The sequence below is a fragment of the Taudactylus pleione genome, unplaced genomic scaffold, assembly GCF_031769625.1.
Source record: "Taudactylus pleione unplaced genomic scaffold, aTauple2 ptg000019l, whole genome shotgun sequence".
NCBI classification, from domain to species: domain Eukaryota; kingdom Metazoa; phylum Chordata; class Amphibia; order Anura; family Myobatrachidae; genus Taudactylus; species Taudactylus pleione.
In genome coordinates this window covers 25928525-25945722 of record NW_028284421.1, presented here as the reverse complement: position 1 = coordinate 25945722, position 17198 = coordinate 25928525, and the positions used below count along the sequence as shown (strand labels likewise).

Here is a 17198-nt window from a genome sequence, read left to right as displayed (position 1 = left end):
ACTACACTGACAACTTGAGTTATAGACTCCCATCAGACTGAGCCTCTACGAGTGCCACTTATTACATGTTCCTGACACTAGCGCAATAGTTCTCAAGCACAACTCACAAGTTTTCCCATAAGTTCATGTTTCGAGGATTTCTGTCTGTGGAAGCAGGTGAGATAATGACAGACCCAGCAAAATAGATAACTCACCTGTGCATGATTAAAGAAATCAATGAATCCTGACCTGCTGGTAGAACTTGAGGACTGGGGTTGAGAACCCCTGTACTGGAGCATTAGCACATACAGGGGCTGATTCTGAGTCGCATGCAAAGAACACGCAACAGCATGTATTGGCGGTGGCTCGTCTGCGAGTTTATGCAAAAACCGTAAACTGTTCCCCTTGTGTACATCCGTGTGGCCAAATGTGCAAGGGCTGAGACGCCCACTTTTAGCGCCCGTGCACACTGTAATACTAATTGGTATGTCCATATATGCCACCATTGGTCGCACCATCAAAACTTGCACCAGCCCTATGGCAGGTGCAATTTCTCCGTCTGACTATGGCTTCTTATGCCTGCGGCTGAGCGTCTGGGAATGCAGCGGCTTTCATTGGCACGCCCACTGACCGATGCCACCAAACCTACTCCCACCCCCTCCCTCGTACCTATCAGCAGCCCAGCACATGCTGTTGTATGCTGTGCTGCAGTGGGAGACCAGGGAGACTACTCGCTGCTGCTAAGGGGGCGTGGCCATGCCTCCCACGATTTGGCACTGCCATGCCTCTTTTCCAGTTAGTGGCCTTAGTGATGATAAATTGGGAATGCTAATTGCCAGGCGAACACCCTCACTTGCTTTTTGAACTTTCTGTGGACATAATGCTCTATATTCTTCAAGACTGGCTATCACTAAGTTATCTACATAAGGAATAAATCTATCACAAATATCTGAATTTGCTGATGATATTATCTTAAATATATCTAATCCAGTTCTCTCTGCTTCCACTAATGGCTAGGTTTGATGAATTTGGTAAAATTGGGGATTTTCAGTCAATGTTGACAAATCCATTCTCATGATTTTACATAAAGAACATACCGTATCCTCCATGTGCCAGAAACATTCAAATTGAATGGGATGCTAATTGCATCTCCTACTCGGGTATTCAGTTGCCCAAAAACCTAACATGACTGTGATTTCAACATCATGAGCAATAGTATAGCTAAAGAACTCACTGGTTGGAATTGTCTCTAGATTTCATATTGCTAGAGCTAATCTTACGAATATGATTTAATTTCCAAAATCTATGTAACTTCTCCAATCCTTACCATTACTTTATACACACAAATACACAAGGGTTAGTTATAGTGCATACCACAATTTTATTTGTAAATACTAAAGACCTCAGATAAGCTTAACCAAAATGCAACAATCAAAATCTAAGGGAGGACTGACGTACATTCTGTGTACAGTGCTGCGTTATATGATTAGCACCATATACATATAAATGATAACAATTACAATAATTTATGACAAGGTTCATCATAGAAGAATCTTGATAGGGCTCTTTAATGCTAAGGCGGCTATTCATGAAAGCTTGGAGAAAGATAAAATTATGAGAGATAAAGTACCAACCAATCTGCTCCTAACTGTCACTTTACAGGCTGTGGGGTCTATTTACTAAGTCTTTGATGGGGATAAAGAGAATGGAGATAAATTACAAGCCAATCAACTTCTGTCATTTTTCAAACAGAGTGACATGACAATTAGGAACTGATTGGCTGGTACTTTATCTCCGTTCACTTTATCTCCATCCAAGGGTTTCATAAATAAACCCCACAGTGTGTTTGAAAAATGACAGTTAGGAGCTGATTGGTTGATCTCACACATTTTTATCTCTCTCCAAGCTTTCATGAATAACCCCCTAAAGCAGTGGTTCCCAAACTGGGTGCCGCAGCACCCTGGGGTGCCTCAGGGCACCTGCAGGGGTGCCTCAGATTGGTGTTCCAGTACCAAATAAAATTATTTTTAGTCAGTGTGATAGGCAAAACCAGTGCTAATGACTGCCAAACAAAAAAATATGTGGACAAAAGAAGTGCAGCCTTGTCACCCACTACCTAAGGGTGACTTATAAAAACAATTTACTTCATTTCATTTTTGCTGAATTTCTCAATAAGAAACTTTAGGCCCAGGGGGTGCAGTAGAAATAATGCTGATACTCTAGGGTGCCGTGATTCAAAAAAGTTTGGGAACCACTGCCCTAAGGGATATATTTACTAAAGTGTGGGTTTACAAAATTAGAGATGTTTCCTATAGCAACCAATCAGATTCTAGCTATTATTTTCTAGAAGCATTAGATAAATGATAAGCAGAATCTGATTGGTTGCTACGGTCAACATCTCCACTTTTGAAAACCTTCACTTTAGTAAATATACCCCTAATACTTGCCCAAAATGCAATGCCCCAATGGTAGATTTTCTGGCACCAGATTTTGAGATTTGCTAAAGATCATTTAGTCAATATGATACCATACCCTGATGTGGGCTATATTAGGCATCTTCCCACCTGGCACAAGAACCTCCAAGGGCATCAAATAACTGCTATTAGCCATTTCGGCAGCTGCCAGTAAAAGCATTCTCCAAATATGGATCCTGAACTCTGCTGCCGCTTTTACACAGTTAAGGGAAAAGCGTCTTCATATTTCCAGAATAGATTGGCTGGAAGCTTCATTAATAAAAGAAAAACACACAAAAAACTCTTTGAAATGTGGGAAAACATTATCCATATTTTTCCATCCTGTACAAACAGGTTCTGTGATGCTTTCAGCACAGCTCTTGGTACAACACAAGATATAGCTATTTTATTCTATAACGTACTCTGAATGGGATGTTCTATCTCACATCCCATATGAATCTGTAATACATAAACGGATTGAGATATGATACTTACACCCAGGTGTTAGTGGGGATGTAGCAAACATGTCCACATTAACTATGTTGACATTCATAATGTCAACATTACAACATCATCAGTTATTATGCTGACATTGTTAAAATGTCAACATTGAACATGCCGGCATGTGCAGAATGCTGACAAGCTCAAAATGTCATGTGAAATGTCAACATGTGGAACTACGACATTCTGCATATACGAGCAGCAGAGGGTTAGGGTTAGGCACTAGAGGGATGGTTAGGGTTAACAATACTCACTGTCAGAAGAACCACTGTCTCCACCGGAAGTCACCATCAGCTGACCAGGTAAGTCACCACTAGACCATCAGGGGCGTTTTGTAGACATTCAAGTCTTGGCAACAAGATGAAAGTTGACATAAAATACCACACTCACATGTATATGTTGTCAGTGTAGTGGCACAGGTACTTAATATATTGACATTTATAAGTATTTACCACACAACTACTGTAAAACTTATGCTATTTGTACGCATGCACCCCAAGTTCTATATTTCTCTTATAGATTTGTATTTAGAATGTTGAAACATATACTATGAACTAAATATTTGCTTCAAGAAAAAGGAAATCATAAAATGAAAGATAAGCCTTAGTGTAGTGTATAGATGTGCCTGGAGCAAAAATGCAACAATCATCAACTGCAAAATTTACATCCGGTTTAGGTATGTGCCAAACTTACGTCTGTACCTGTAATATTTCAGGGTCTTTGTAACTCAAAATAAGACACATCTCATAATGGTGTACTTAACTTACACCTATATGTCCTCACTGCACTGCACTTACACAATAAGCCCCCTGCCTCTCCAAGTGCAACATACATGTAACTGTAAATATGGATGCAGTGCGGCAGTTTTACACCAAGAGGCGTCTTTACTGCTTGTGAATGCACGTTACTGAAAATCATGCCTTTAGTCTCATACTAAAAAATTGTTAATCATGTTTTTAGGCATTGAAACACAATTTGTTTTCTAAATAAAGCTGGGTACAATGTAAAACTTTTCTGTCCAACCATCCAACTAGTTGATTGGTTGGAATGAAAATCTGGTAATGTATGGGAGTAACTGGTGATCAGCAATTTGCTCCTAAATGCCAGAAAACAGATGAAAATGGTCGTCAGACAAGTTTGTTAAATGTTTGATCTAAACAATTTGTTCAAACAACAGTTTTTGTCCATTTTCAGGCGTTTGGGAGCAAATTGCTGATTGTCATTTGCTTTCATCCCTTACCAGATTTTCATTCCAACCAATCAACTAGTTGGATGATTGGACAGAAAATCTTTACGTGTGTACTCAGCCTTAGAAATAGGAATCACCTTAGCAGTATAACTACAAGACCATGCACATCCATGTTTGTAATAGGCTGGGTATGTGGTGCTGAGCTACTGTATAATGTAACAGCCCAGCACCAGAGTCCAAAGCATAGAAGAGTTTGCCTGCCCCAACTCCACACTAGCCAAATGTAGCTGGAGAGTGGTGCACAAGACAGGGGAATCACCTAGGGCAACCAGAACTCATGCACAAACCAGTATTCATTTTCTCTAGGCTTCATAATGTAATGCTGTACATAGTCAAGAGGAGTATTTTAAATACAAATCAATTACATTTTAACTACGTTCATTAAACATGTAATAATGAGCATTTTAATGCTTCAATGGCTAGATAAATTGCACCCACAGCTGTGCTTGGATTAGCATGCTCCGCTGTACAATGTACAGTGTCCTTTGGAATTACATTTAAATGTTGCATCACACCATGAAATTGGGAACAGTAAGCCGAGCATCTACACTCTGCAGCTCTCTGTAAGCTTGGCCTAGGATCTGTCCATGTTGCCTGTACACATACTAGTTGATACTCCCATATCCAAATATTCCGAAATACAGAATATTCCGAAATACAGATTTTTGTTAGCATGACTGAGATAGTGACACATTTGCATTTTGATGGTTCAATGTACATAAACTTTGTTTGAGGCACAAAATTATTAAAAATATTGTATAAAATTACCTTCAGGCTGTGTGCATAAGGTGTACAGTATATGAAACATAAATACATCCTGTGTTTAGATGTGGGTCCCATTCCCAAGAAATCTCATTATGGTATGCAAATATTCCAAAATACGGAAAAATCCGATATTCAAAAGCCCCCTGTCCCAAGCATTTTGGATATGGGAGACTCAACCTGCAATATATAATAACTAGTTCACAAACTTGAATTTGTAGATTGGAGGAGTAGGAAGAGATATGTTGATCAGAGAGCCAAGGTAATAGAAAAAGGTTAAAAAGCCAAAGGCATGTTATACTTACTACAGTATATCCTAATAGAAAATGGTGATCTGCAGGCTATAACAGTGATAGGCATTATTACTGTGATGTTATATTTTAGGGCTTCCCTGGGAAACCATGATTACCTGACACCGTATCTGCTGAGAGTATAATATACATACAGTAGAGTAGACCTGTTACAAAATATTTTATAATATGATAAATGCAATGTATGTATATTTCAGGTCCCTAAGGACATATATAGTGCTCTGCAGGGCTGGCCATCATATTTTATGGCGGTGTAGCAGGTTTGTATAGTAGTGACTGGATATAGTTAGCCAAACTGGGCAGTGACTGAGATAGTGGAGACAAGTTAGAATTTTGGGGGAGATGTATCAAACCTTCAACAGAGGACAGATGGAAAAGTTGCCCATAACAACCAATCAGCTTCTACAAAATATTTCATAATATGTACTAGAGAAATGATAGCTAGAAGTGGATTGGTTGCTATGGCAACTCCTCCACTTGTCCTCTTTAGAAGGTTTGATACATCTCTCTATTTGTATTTGCAAGCATTGTAGAAAAACAATTGTCAGTGTACAAAGTGGTAACAATAGTGCAGGCAAGAAATGGACATATACAAAGAGTTAGAATAGGTGTTTTATATACACACCACCGGTGTAAAGATCAAGCAACGTCCGGAAAGGTATACATTGGACCTCCTGTCTGGGAATCTATTCCATTCATTGCACGATACTCCTGAAAAGGAAATATTAGGTTGTTTGTATTTTACTGCTATTATGGTGAATAATCCTTATTTACTATCGCTGTGAAGGGTGAACCTTTTGATTTATAACATTATCCTGGGAATATCAAAGTTGGAACTTTGGAAACTAAGGCCCGTATTGAATTAGTTTCGCCTCAGCGAAAAAGTTCTGCCTACCCGACTTTTCGCCGCCTTCGCCTGTTTTGGAGGTGTAAACTTTTCGTGAGTGCTCCCGATTTACTCCGTATTCAATTCCCAAACAGGCAAAAACGGGACCTGACCAATGTGAACCAGATGAAATGTGCAGCATGAATTGGGATAATCACTGTACCCCAGAACAAGATGGGCTGACTTCTGAAATCATTACGGTAGTTTAGTTTTAGCCCTAAATGAACTAGTTAGGGTACTTAAGTGGTGGTAATTGCTTGCTATTAGCGTCTAGGTAAAAATGCTGAAGAATAGCATATAGCAGTGTTTTTTGGAGAAAATAAGTAGTCCCATCAAATTTGGGGTGCTTGACATTTTTTATGTCTCTAAAGTGAAGTTTTAGAAAACGTGAAATTCCTCCGTCATACAAGCACCTGCAATCCCAAAAACACTTGGCTCCGCCTTAGAGCACCCCCAGAAGCTTATTTCGCTAGTTTTTGAAGTCCCCCCTCTTTTGTTTGAATTTTTGCCCCCAATATCTAAGGCTTTTTTTTGGGGGGTGGGGGGGTGAATTGTCTTTTGGGGGGTTTACCAAAGGTTTCCCAACATCTGCACCCCAAAATATAGATTTTGCACTTTTCTTCTCCTGCCATTCTGTGGAGAAAAAGTTTTGCCTATTTCAGTGCATTGAAAACGGACTGGTATTGAATACGGAGATAAATTTTCAGGTGAAATTATCTACAAAAAACGTCCGAAAACAGCTTTTCGCTCCGAATTGAATACGGCACTAACTCTGTGATATTTCCTCACACCCATACTGCTACTATATTTGCAGACATTGTCCTCAATTTAACATCATGAGATTAACAACACTTTCCGTGAACTCATTCACCATTCACCATACAGGATTAGAATCTGTTCAGATTGTTAGATTTTAGGCTGTGTACTGCTAGCAATATTATATTAGATTTTTATGCTTTTAGATTAAACAGTGCATACAATATTCAATCTAAGTGTGCATAATTGTATCTTACGTAACGTTTTATGACTATTTGAGAATTAATGTAATGAACTGTTTTATTGTGTAATAAATTTCTTGAATTCCTTACGGCGCTCCACTTTTGTTTTTTCTATAAAACAAAGAGTAAAGGCCCCCATACATGGTGCGATATGCACCTTGCGACGCGACGGGGGATCCATCAGATGACATATCGGGCGGTCCCCACAAACGGTGTGATCGGGTGGCCGACCGCCCGATATGCCAGCACCCCTCTCCCCTACCCGCATAGCGCTGCATGGAATCCCCAGATCAAATGAACATGCAGAAAGATCTGGAGATGCGTTGTACGACCCCATGGGAGAGCGCTCTGTCCGATATCATGCCCATATACGGTACAATATAGCAGCAAAATTGTACCAATCCGTCAGCTGCTATATCGCACAGTGTATGGGGCCTTAAGGTACAAATAGCACTGACATATAGTGCAACATCACATTGTGAATGAAGGGAGGATAGCGAAAAAGAGGTTTTTCCTTACTTGGGAGGATGTGGGTTGGGATTGAGATAGACAGCAGGGTCCCCAGCATCAGAGAGCAGGGAACTCAGCATCAGAGTAGGACCCACAACTTTAGAGAGCTGGACCCCCAGCATCAAAAAACAGGACCCCCAGCATCAAAAAGTAAGACCCCGGAATTAGAGAGCAGGGCACCCAGCATCAGAGAGCAGGGTTCCCAAGATTAGAAAGCAGGATCCCAGCATCAGAGAGCAGGACCCACAGCATCAGAGAGCAGGACCCACAGCATCAGAGAGCAGGACCCACAGCATCAGAGATCAGGACCCACAGCATCAGAGAGCAGGGTCCACAGCATCAGAGAGCAGGGCCCACAGCATCAGAGAGCAGGATCTCAGCATCAGAGAACAGGACCCACAGCATCAGATAGCAGGGCCCAAAGCATCAGAGAGCAGGGCACCAAACACCAGAGAGCAGGGCTCCCAGCATCAGAGAGCAGGATCCCTGCATCAGAGAGCAGGATCCCTGCATCAGAGAGCAGGGCACCCAACATCTGAGAGCAGGGCACCCAACATCTGAGAGCAGGGCACCCAACATCAGAGAGCAGGACCCCCAGCATCAGAGAGCAGGACCCCCAGCATCAGAGAGCAGGACCCCCAACATCAGAGAGCAGCATACCCCGCATCAGAGAGCAGGGTACCCCGCATCAGAGAGCAGGGTACCCCGCATCAGAGAGCAGGGTACCCCGCATCAGAGAGCAGGGTACCCCGCATCAGAGAGCAGGACCCCCAGCATCAGAGAGCAGGACCCTCATCATCAAAGAGCAGGGTTCACAGCATCAGAGAGCAGGGCCCACAGTTTCAGAGCAGCACTTGGATTGTCAGGGCTGTGGGGGAGTTCCAGGCCATGTAGCAGTTAAGTTGTTGTACTGTTGCACATCCAAGGGTGGGGTTCTTGTGAAGGGAAGGGGGCAGAGTAGAGGTGAAGTTGTGAGGTGTTTCTACCTGTTTATTGTCAAACATATCTTGTAAAGCTAATGATGTAGTGGTATGTGATTTATGCATCCAGCATTCATGACATGTTAATGAGCATAGGCCCGCATTCAGATCCGCTCGCAAGCAGGTCGATGGTGAGGGCCTGCGCGATCGCAGTGCACGTGCGCAAGCCCCGGAGCGACTAACAAATTCACTCGCTCCGGGGCTCACTAGAAACGGGCGGCTGTCGATGTTGTAGGCGGGGTGGGGGGGTGGCCGGACAAACGGAGGCGTTCCTGAAGGAACGCCTGTCGTTTGTAGGCAGCCCTACTGACATCACCAGTGATGTCAGTAGGGAGCTTCCTGCTCTGTTAGAGCAGGAAGCTACCTGGGGCTTGCGGTAGACAAGACCCTACCGCAACGGTCTCGTCGCAAGCCCCGATGGTCTCGACCATCGCGACCATCACCTGGTCACTCGCTGAAGCTGTGGGTTGTCACCCACAGCTTAGCGAGCGGCCAGGAGGCCGGCTTTTAATGAGGGCCATAGTTCCTACTGACACAGGGCCTGATTCAGAGCCGCTCGTAAGCAGCCGATCGTTCGCTCCGAGCAATGTTCGCACAACTGCGCATGCGTATGGGTCGTAATGCGCATGCGCCAACCAGTCATTGCGGTCGGAAATCGAGCACTCGCAAAATAGCGAGTGCCTGCTAATTTGAGTGACAGGATGAGGCGTTTGTGGGTGGTAACAGGGGAAGGTGCTTGAAAACGGGGAGTGGAGATCCGAACGTAGGCGTGCCAAACGGTCAAAACGGGCGTTTTAAGGGTGTGCATAATTAACAAAGCAGCGTCATCGGCCACGTCACTTGGTTGTTTCTTAGCCTGAACTGTTCGCATGATTGCGGTAGAAAAATCCAACCACAAGCACTGCGAGCAGTTCAGATGCCTTTCGATGTACTCGATTAATCTAATAAATAGCGGAGATGGCGTAGGATGCGAGCGGCCAGGGGGCGTCTTTACAAAATAGCGAGCGCATGTTTCGTTCGCTCGCTCAGACATAGAGGCGTCAACAGACCGCAAAGAGCGAGCGCTCAATTTAAATAGCCGGCTCCTTTTTCTGAACGAGCGAGCGCAAATAGCGTCCGGCTCTGAATCAGGCCAAATGTTACCATGTAATTCTTATTTATTTATTTTTTAAACTAATTTATACAATTATTAATAATAAGCAAAAAATTTATATTTTTTCATTGTACTATTCTCAATATGGAAACTGGTAATAAATGTAATAAATGATCAGTGTAAAAACTAATATACAATAAAACATCATCACAGAAACTAGATCCATATGTTGTACTCCTTACTTAAGGTAACATTGACTAGACATGAATAGATTGTATTATTTACCCATTTGAATGGATTCCCATTAATGGCTTCGGTTACAAAAAGTAAAAGTTATCTAACATTTACCTTTATTAATGTATTGTTGTATATTGGTGGTTTCAAAGATTAGTGTCATGATTAAACAGCTTTGAAGGCAACTTTTTTTCTAACTGTATTTTATATTCCAAAACTACAATCTGCCCCACAACCATTGAGTCAGTCTGCAGCTACAAAGTCACCCCATCTCTGCTTTCCACAATGCAGCAGAATGTTGGCGCTATATTATGTTATACATAAATATCCAAGTTCTCAGTAACTTTGCATTGTCGCTGCCTTGAACACAGACACACGTGTGTCCATACTGACTGGCATAAAACATTATTATTAAAATTTACAATTGAGAATAAAACAGTAATAAAATTAGATTGGGTAATAGCAGACAGGAGCTGATTCAGACCTGGATGCTAAGAAGCGTTCGCTCGTAGCTAGCCGATGTTCGCATTCTGCACATGCATCGCAGTGCGCGTGTGCGAACTAGTACGAAAGCTCAGGAAGCTTTCGCTCGCTGCGCATAGACAGCCCAGCAGGTTGAGTGACAGGAGAAGCCGTTTGTGGGTGATGACAGGGGAAGGCCACTAGAAATGGGGGAGATGCGAACGCAGGCGTGCCTGAGCGTCTTAACGCCGTTTCAGAGGCGTGCCTAATTAAGAGGCAGCGTCATAGTACACGTCACCTGGTTGTATTTCACACTGAAGTGATTGTAGTGCTTACGGCAGGGTATAGTCAACCTCAAGCGCTGCGATCGCATCCGATGGTCCCTGATGTACCGATGGTTGCATACTCTTCCTGGAGATGACGTGCGCAAGTGGGCGTCTTAAGACAGGCTGGTGGGTGTCTACATACTCAAAGCGATCGCATGCCAAGACATAGTGTGTGTGCTAATGCCTTGCCGTGCAATCGCTTGCCTTGATGGGCATGCCCTGAATTTGAATACGCTGGGTGCGAGCGCATGCATCTAGCGAGCGGGTTTGAATGAGCTCCAGAGAGCAAAGAGGGCCTTGCTCACAATCTATGGGCAAATAGGAATCTGATACACAAGGATAGGTGCTACATATTGCAAATTGCTCCAGCCAGATTGCAGAGGTTGTTGGTGGGTTACATGATCCAGTGTGAGTGTATGAAGAGTCAACAGTTTTCACTTTGAATGATGCGGTACTTTTAATGTGTGGGTTCATGTATATACAAACATGTCATAGGGCTCTATTCATCATCATTTATTTTCTACAAAAGTAGGTGAAAATTAAGATTTTCACCTATTTTTGTAGAAATTAAGTGCCAGGGTAATTCATTATTCATTCTTGTAACACAGGAGATATCACTGATATCTCCTGGTTACAATTCTCCCCCAATAATTTCTACAGTCTCCATACTATAGTATGGGGATGTGAAAATTATATAATTCATCAAGTTCCGAAACAGCATTTTTATTCGGAACTTAACAGTGATACTGTACGCCAACCTGAGATGACGTACAGGACCCAATGCAGCAGAGGGATCTGAAAAGATCTCTCCCTGCTGGGTCCTCTTACCTAATGAAGCTCCACAGGCAGTCCTCCTGTGAGCAGGGAGCAAGGGAGAGGACACAGCACTGGTGGCGGGGGACTGGCACTGCAGGACTGCATGGTCTCAGGGGTTGCAGACTCCCACGGCAAAAAGCTGCCTCAGCAAAACGAGCAGCTTTTCAGAAGTGATAATTAAGTATAGGAGGCATGATAGTTATCACAGGGGATATTTTCCCTTAATGAATAGACCCCATAGTGTAATACTGTATACGGCAATTGTTTCTTTTACTAGGCTTACAGCATACTGTCTATGAACCTGATTGGACATTCAGGGGAGGCTATAGTATAGTGGCAGTATTTGAATTCCTTATGACTCCTAGCATCAATAAAATATATTATATTTCTATTCCTCCTAAGCACTAGGTAAATATATGCCACAGTACAATAGCAATAATAGCGAATAAGAAATGTGTGGGGTTTTTTTATTTAACAAATGCTAATCTTTGATATGCCTCCAAAAAAAATTATTCTGCTATTATACTGCAACATAGTACTGTATAACATATGCAGCAATATTGCATGAACTTAACGCTGTCTAGACATTCACACACTTGTAAGAAACTTTTGTTGTATTACCACTTGTACGCACAAGAATTTCTATCACTGCTTCTTCGTATTATAAAATGGTGATCTCACAGCTTCACTATTTATATGGAGCACTATTTTCCGTCTTCCAGTTAAACGTCTTTCATTCCTGAGGGGGGACCTGCTTAGTATCAGCAATGTGGACACGAATCCTGGAGAGGCAGATGTTAATGGAGCAGTTCATTCAGAGCTCTCCAGCAACTGTTCTGTTAATAAGGAGTAAGACAGGAGTTAATTAGCTGACGGAGTAAATTCATTGTCCTTAATTTTACAAAAATGAATTACTTAATGGAGCAATGATTCTTGGCGTAGGCTAGCTCAGTATTAAAGAATATGAGCAGAGAGTACACACTACCGATTGCCTGCTGGAGATCACTGGAGGAGAATTGTATTATCAATAACCAATGACAGATTGCTTTCAGTTGCAATAATTGCAACCGCACTGCTAGCCTGATCTAAGCAACATCACCGGGGCGATGTGAGGACATTAGGGGAGGTGGGATAACTTGGTAGACAGTGCATTTCACTCTTCTCTCTTATACCAATTGTAAACTGGTCCTGCTACATTAGAGCACTGGATCTCCAAGACCAGCTGCAATTGTTTCTCCACATCTCCTTGATGGGGTCAATGCTCCAGATCTCTGGCAGTTGAAGCATTAGCTGAACAGTGCAGCTGCAGTATTGCTGGGAGACTGAGGAAACAACGCAGCAGCAGTTCCCTGTGAAGTGTTAATGGAGCAATGTTCTGCAGGTCTCTATCTAACGGAGAGTGTATATAATTGGGTAATGCTCCGCAGGTCTCTAGTCTTGATGTGGTTGGTTTCTCCAGTGACTGAGTCTCCCGGACACTGAATCATCAAAATTGGCATCAACACACTGGCTATTATATATCCAAATATAGTAACAGTGAGCTGCCCAGCCCTGCATAGCACTCTTTAGATTTTAAACCGTCAGCTACACACATGCTGTATAGAAATGATTCTGCTCCATCAACAGCCCTCCTTACTAGTCACACTACCTCATTGTACAGCATCCTCGACTAATCACAAGGCACCAGCACACGCCACCCTTTTACTAATCACAGGACCTGCCTAAGCTTCGCTGTGTTTACACATGGGCCAGTATATGTTACTGAATTTCTGTGCTAAGTGTTTGTGCAGCTAAGTCTGTTTTATTCAGTTTCCTTGTTTGTAGCATTGCGTTTTTCAGTTTCTGTAGGACCCCACTACATAGCATCCCCAAGAGTTTTAAAAGCAGGAAAAGCTGAAATAATATTTTCCTACGGAGCTGAAAGAGGTTCTGTGTTGTAGCAAATGAGTCACAAACAGTCACTTAATAACATATGCATATTAACAGCCTAAAATATGCAGAATCATCATCACATGCACATTAATTGCTGCCATCTTCATTTCATAAAACAGCATTCATTTAATTTTTAACAAACGATGTAATTTCTCGTTAATTATCACTGGGTAACATTGCATATACTGTACATTTGGGAGAAAGTGTATTATTATTACTGAACATTGGTGGTGATATCTAGTCTATGATATATACTGTAAATGCATGACCTTAGGCAGGGATAATATCTGCCTCTCCATCCCGCATACAGGCGGGCTTACACAATAATAACAGTACACCAAGCACAGGAGAGAAAATGGTCACAACCTTTAATTACAAATCACTGATTTAACCTTTAAGCAGATGGGCATACCTGGCTTTGTTCATGTGTCAGACATTCCACAATCCATGTATCATATTGACTGTGGCCCGAATCAGAAACAGACGCCATGCCGACATTTAAGCAAAACAAGCGATTGTTTGCTAATGCGCATGCCGCACTGCGCACACGGAGCAATTGTTTTGCGACTATATTCGTATAGAGGAACCGTTCGCAAATTGAGTGACAGGCAGTCAGCGTTTGGGGGGGGGTGGTTAGAAGAACATAGGTGTGTCTGACCATTTCAACGCCGTTTGGTGGGATGGCATAAATTAGCCATTGAGATCTCCTGTGCAGCATGAGAGCTCTCTGCGTGTCAGGAGTGCTGCAGTGTTTGCGGCTGGTCACACTTGCTGCATATGTAGCATGGCTGCCCGATGTGTGTCGACGGTACCGATGTTTATGATGTTACACGTCGTCATACGGATATGAGAAGGCAGCAGTGGCTGTCCCGATGCTCCACCGTACTTTGGAGTGCAGTAGCATATTTTAGCAACTGGGTTCCATGAAAGAATGCAGTTGTGGTTGCATTACCGTCCGTCTCTAAGTCAGGTCCTGTGTCCATCAATCAGCCATCTGATGTTTCTTATCCTGGTGACAAATGAAAATTGTGTTATTAAAATAAGGTTATTTTAGTAATAGAATTATTAGCCAGTGGGTTGAAGTACTTAATATTGACCTTAGAATATGCTCTACAGTAGTGTATGTAGATAGTGGGGTTTCGGAGTAACCAGAAACTCCCCCTGATCAGTACTGGCCTGCAGACACTACAGCTCTGACCAGAGGATGGCTCTTATGAGCCAGCCGGGCACAGAATAGAGAGCGACTGTCAGTGTCACTGCTGAGTGCAGTACTGCCAGATGCCACTAGCTGCTCCCATCTCCATTTGTGCTGCCTATCTGCCAGAAGTCGGCCCTGCAGTGCTGACCACAAACTGAAAGCTGTGCTGACTGAGGGATGGTATGCAGCTCAGAGGCGGGAGCATAGCTGGGATCACTCAGGAGGATCATAGCTGGGATCGTACAGAGGAAGTCTGCTCTGGTTTTGTATGTGATCTATCTACAGTCTCTCCCTCTCTCTCTCTCTCGCTGGGGGGTTTCTACATCTATCTATCTACAGTCTCTCTCTCTCTCTCTCTCTCTCTCTCTCTCTATCTCTCTCGGGGGTTTCTACATCTATCTATCTACAGTCTCTCTCTCGGGGGGTTTCTACTTCAATCTATCTACAATATCTCATTCTCGAGATTGGGAGGGGCTTCTGCATCTATCTATCTAACTGATAATCTTGGTGAAACCATGCTGCACTGCAGGTGGGGCAGATTTAAAATGTGCAGAGAGATTTAGATTTGGGAGGAGTGTTTCCAAACTGACATCTAAATTGTAGAGTAATAATAAAGCTGTGCAGTATTTGTGGGTTACATGCAAAATCAGCCAGTGTTTACCCCACATGTAAAAAAATTTATGTATTTACACCCCTTGCATTGAGAGAGATATCTCACTCTATTCCCAACTCTGAATCACGCCCAATGTGTGTTCCAGCTTGCAATGCTTAGTCGGTCAGGAAGTGACATCACTTCCTCTAGTTACAATATTAATACATTAGTCCCAAAAGTCGAGCATAGCAAAAACATCATTCCATATTTTCATTGTCAAAAACACTTAGGGCGGTATCCAATTAGCCCAGATAAACTGGAATTTTTTGCAGATGATCTCCTTTTTTCAACAATTTTTTTTCATCCTATCCTATTTGTGCGGACAAACAAATAGGATAATTTGCCCCAAAACACATAGGATCTATGATAAGTTCATGGACCTATGAGTTTTCGCCATTGCGCTGACGAAAAAAATGCACTTTTCGGGGATAATTTTACGGCACACAACAGGCCCCGAAAAAAATTCCCAGTAAGTGCCAGCGTCCGGCCTGACTTCGGGGCACACTGACACTGATCCTTTCCTGTTCTGCATGCAGCCTCCGGATTCCTCCAGCTTCCTCCATTCCTAGCAGTGTAGGATAGGGGCTTGTCTGTGCTCTGATTGGCTGAGTGACTTAAGCTGGGTACACACCTAAACAATGTGCCATTACGGTGATGCGATGTAATGATATACACACTGCACGATCCGCAGTACAACACCGAAATATATTCTTACCTGTTTAATGTACCGCTGCTAAGTACATACTTGCCTACTTTTGAAAAAGCATTTCAGGGAGATTGTGAAAGCAACACCTATGAGCGCGGCGGTAAAGTGGACTGTACTGCTAGATCTGAGAGGCGTGTCATAAAAGTGACTAACATCCAAATGTAAACAAGCCCCAAAGCAGTTAGTAAGATCTATTTGTTGATGAAAACACACTGATACTTTTCAGAAAATGCATGTAGCCATAGGGATCATTGTGCCTTATAGTCAATGCAGGGAAATTATACTAATGATCCCATTTGAATCATACTTGCCAACTCTCCCGGAAGTCGCGGGAGGCTCCAGATTTTTCTGGTAACCCCCTGCACCCCCTGAAGAGTAGGCAAATCTCTTGCACCCCGTTCACTTCCTAGTTACGTGGACAGGATGGGGAGATTTTCCTAGAAATTTGTGGGTCCTTAGGGAGGAGGCGGGGCTAAGTGACGCAAATCAAGTAATTTAGCCCCACATCTTTCTCACAGACCCGCGAATCACGGGGCTTTCCTGTAAAGGGGCCTAATAACGCCTATAGTCAGGCCCCGCCCCTCGAAAATGAGAGCAGCAGGTCCTCTTCGGCTGCTCCTGGAGATGTGCCCTGAAAAGTCGGTAAGATTGATTTGATTGTATATATCTCTGATTTTTTAATTTTTTTTTATATATAACAGCTTCAAAATGGGGGTAAGGTGCAATCAGGGAGATTGCCAGCAGAGTCAGGGAGTCAGGGAGATTGCTACTAATTCTACTATTTCAGGGAGGCTCCCTGACAATCAGGGAGAGTTGGCAAGTATGACTTAGTATTTCATTAAATACAAATTTAAATGCTACAAACCAAAATGTTAGTTTTGTTAGGAAGATGTTATTAATACATAGCTATTAGAGTGATGCAAAAATTAAATCATACAAAAAAAATACAATAGCAATAAAAGGTAGTCCCTTTAACAGCAAGGTACCATTTTTTTTAGTTAAAACTGGTGGCACAGCTAGTATGGCCCAAGGCAGCCCAATAGGGACCAGCCCATCCCTGATGGAAGTGGTCGGAGCTCCAAAGAGGGGGGTTCACCATGAATTTACCCTTCCCCCACCAGGCCAGTCTGACCCTGCTTAGAAGAATATC

At 42.8% G+C, this 17198-nt stretch overlaps 1 protein-coding gene and 1 long non-coding RNA gene across 2 annotated transcripts in view; one reads left to right on the top strand and one right to left on the bottom strand.

Moving 5' to 3' along the window:
• Nucleotides 1-17198, top strand: part of CSPG4 (chondroitin sulfate proteoglycan 4) — a 149842-nt gene that overhangs the window by 52158 nt on the left and 80486 nt on the right. The gene's annotated exons all lie outside the window — the stretch shown is intronic.
• Nucleotides 13879-17198, bottom strand: part of LOC148540444 (uncharacterized) — a 96132-nt gene continuing 92812 nt past the window's right edge. Inside the window, exon 3 of the long non-coding RNA XR_015869734.1 lies at nt 13879-14501. This is a non-coding gene — a long non-coding RNA (uncharacterized LOC148540444). The remainder of the gene's footprint in view (nt 14502-17198) is intronic.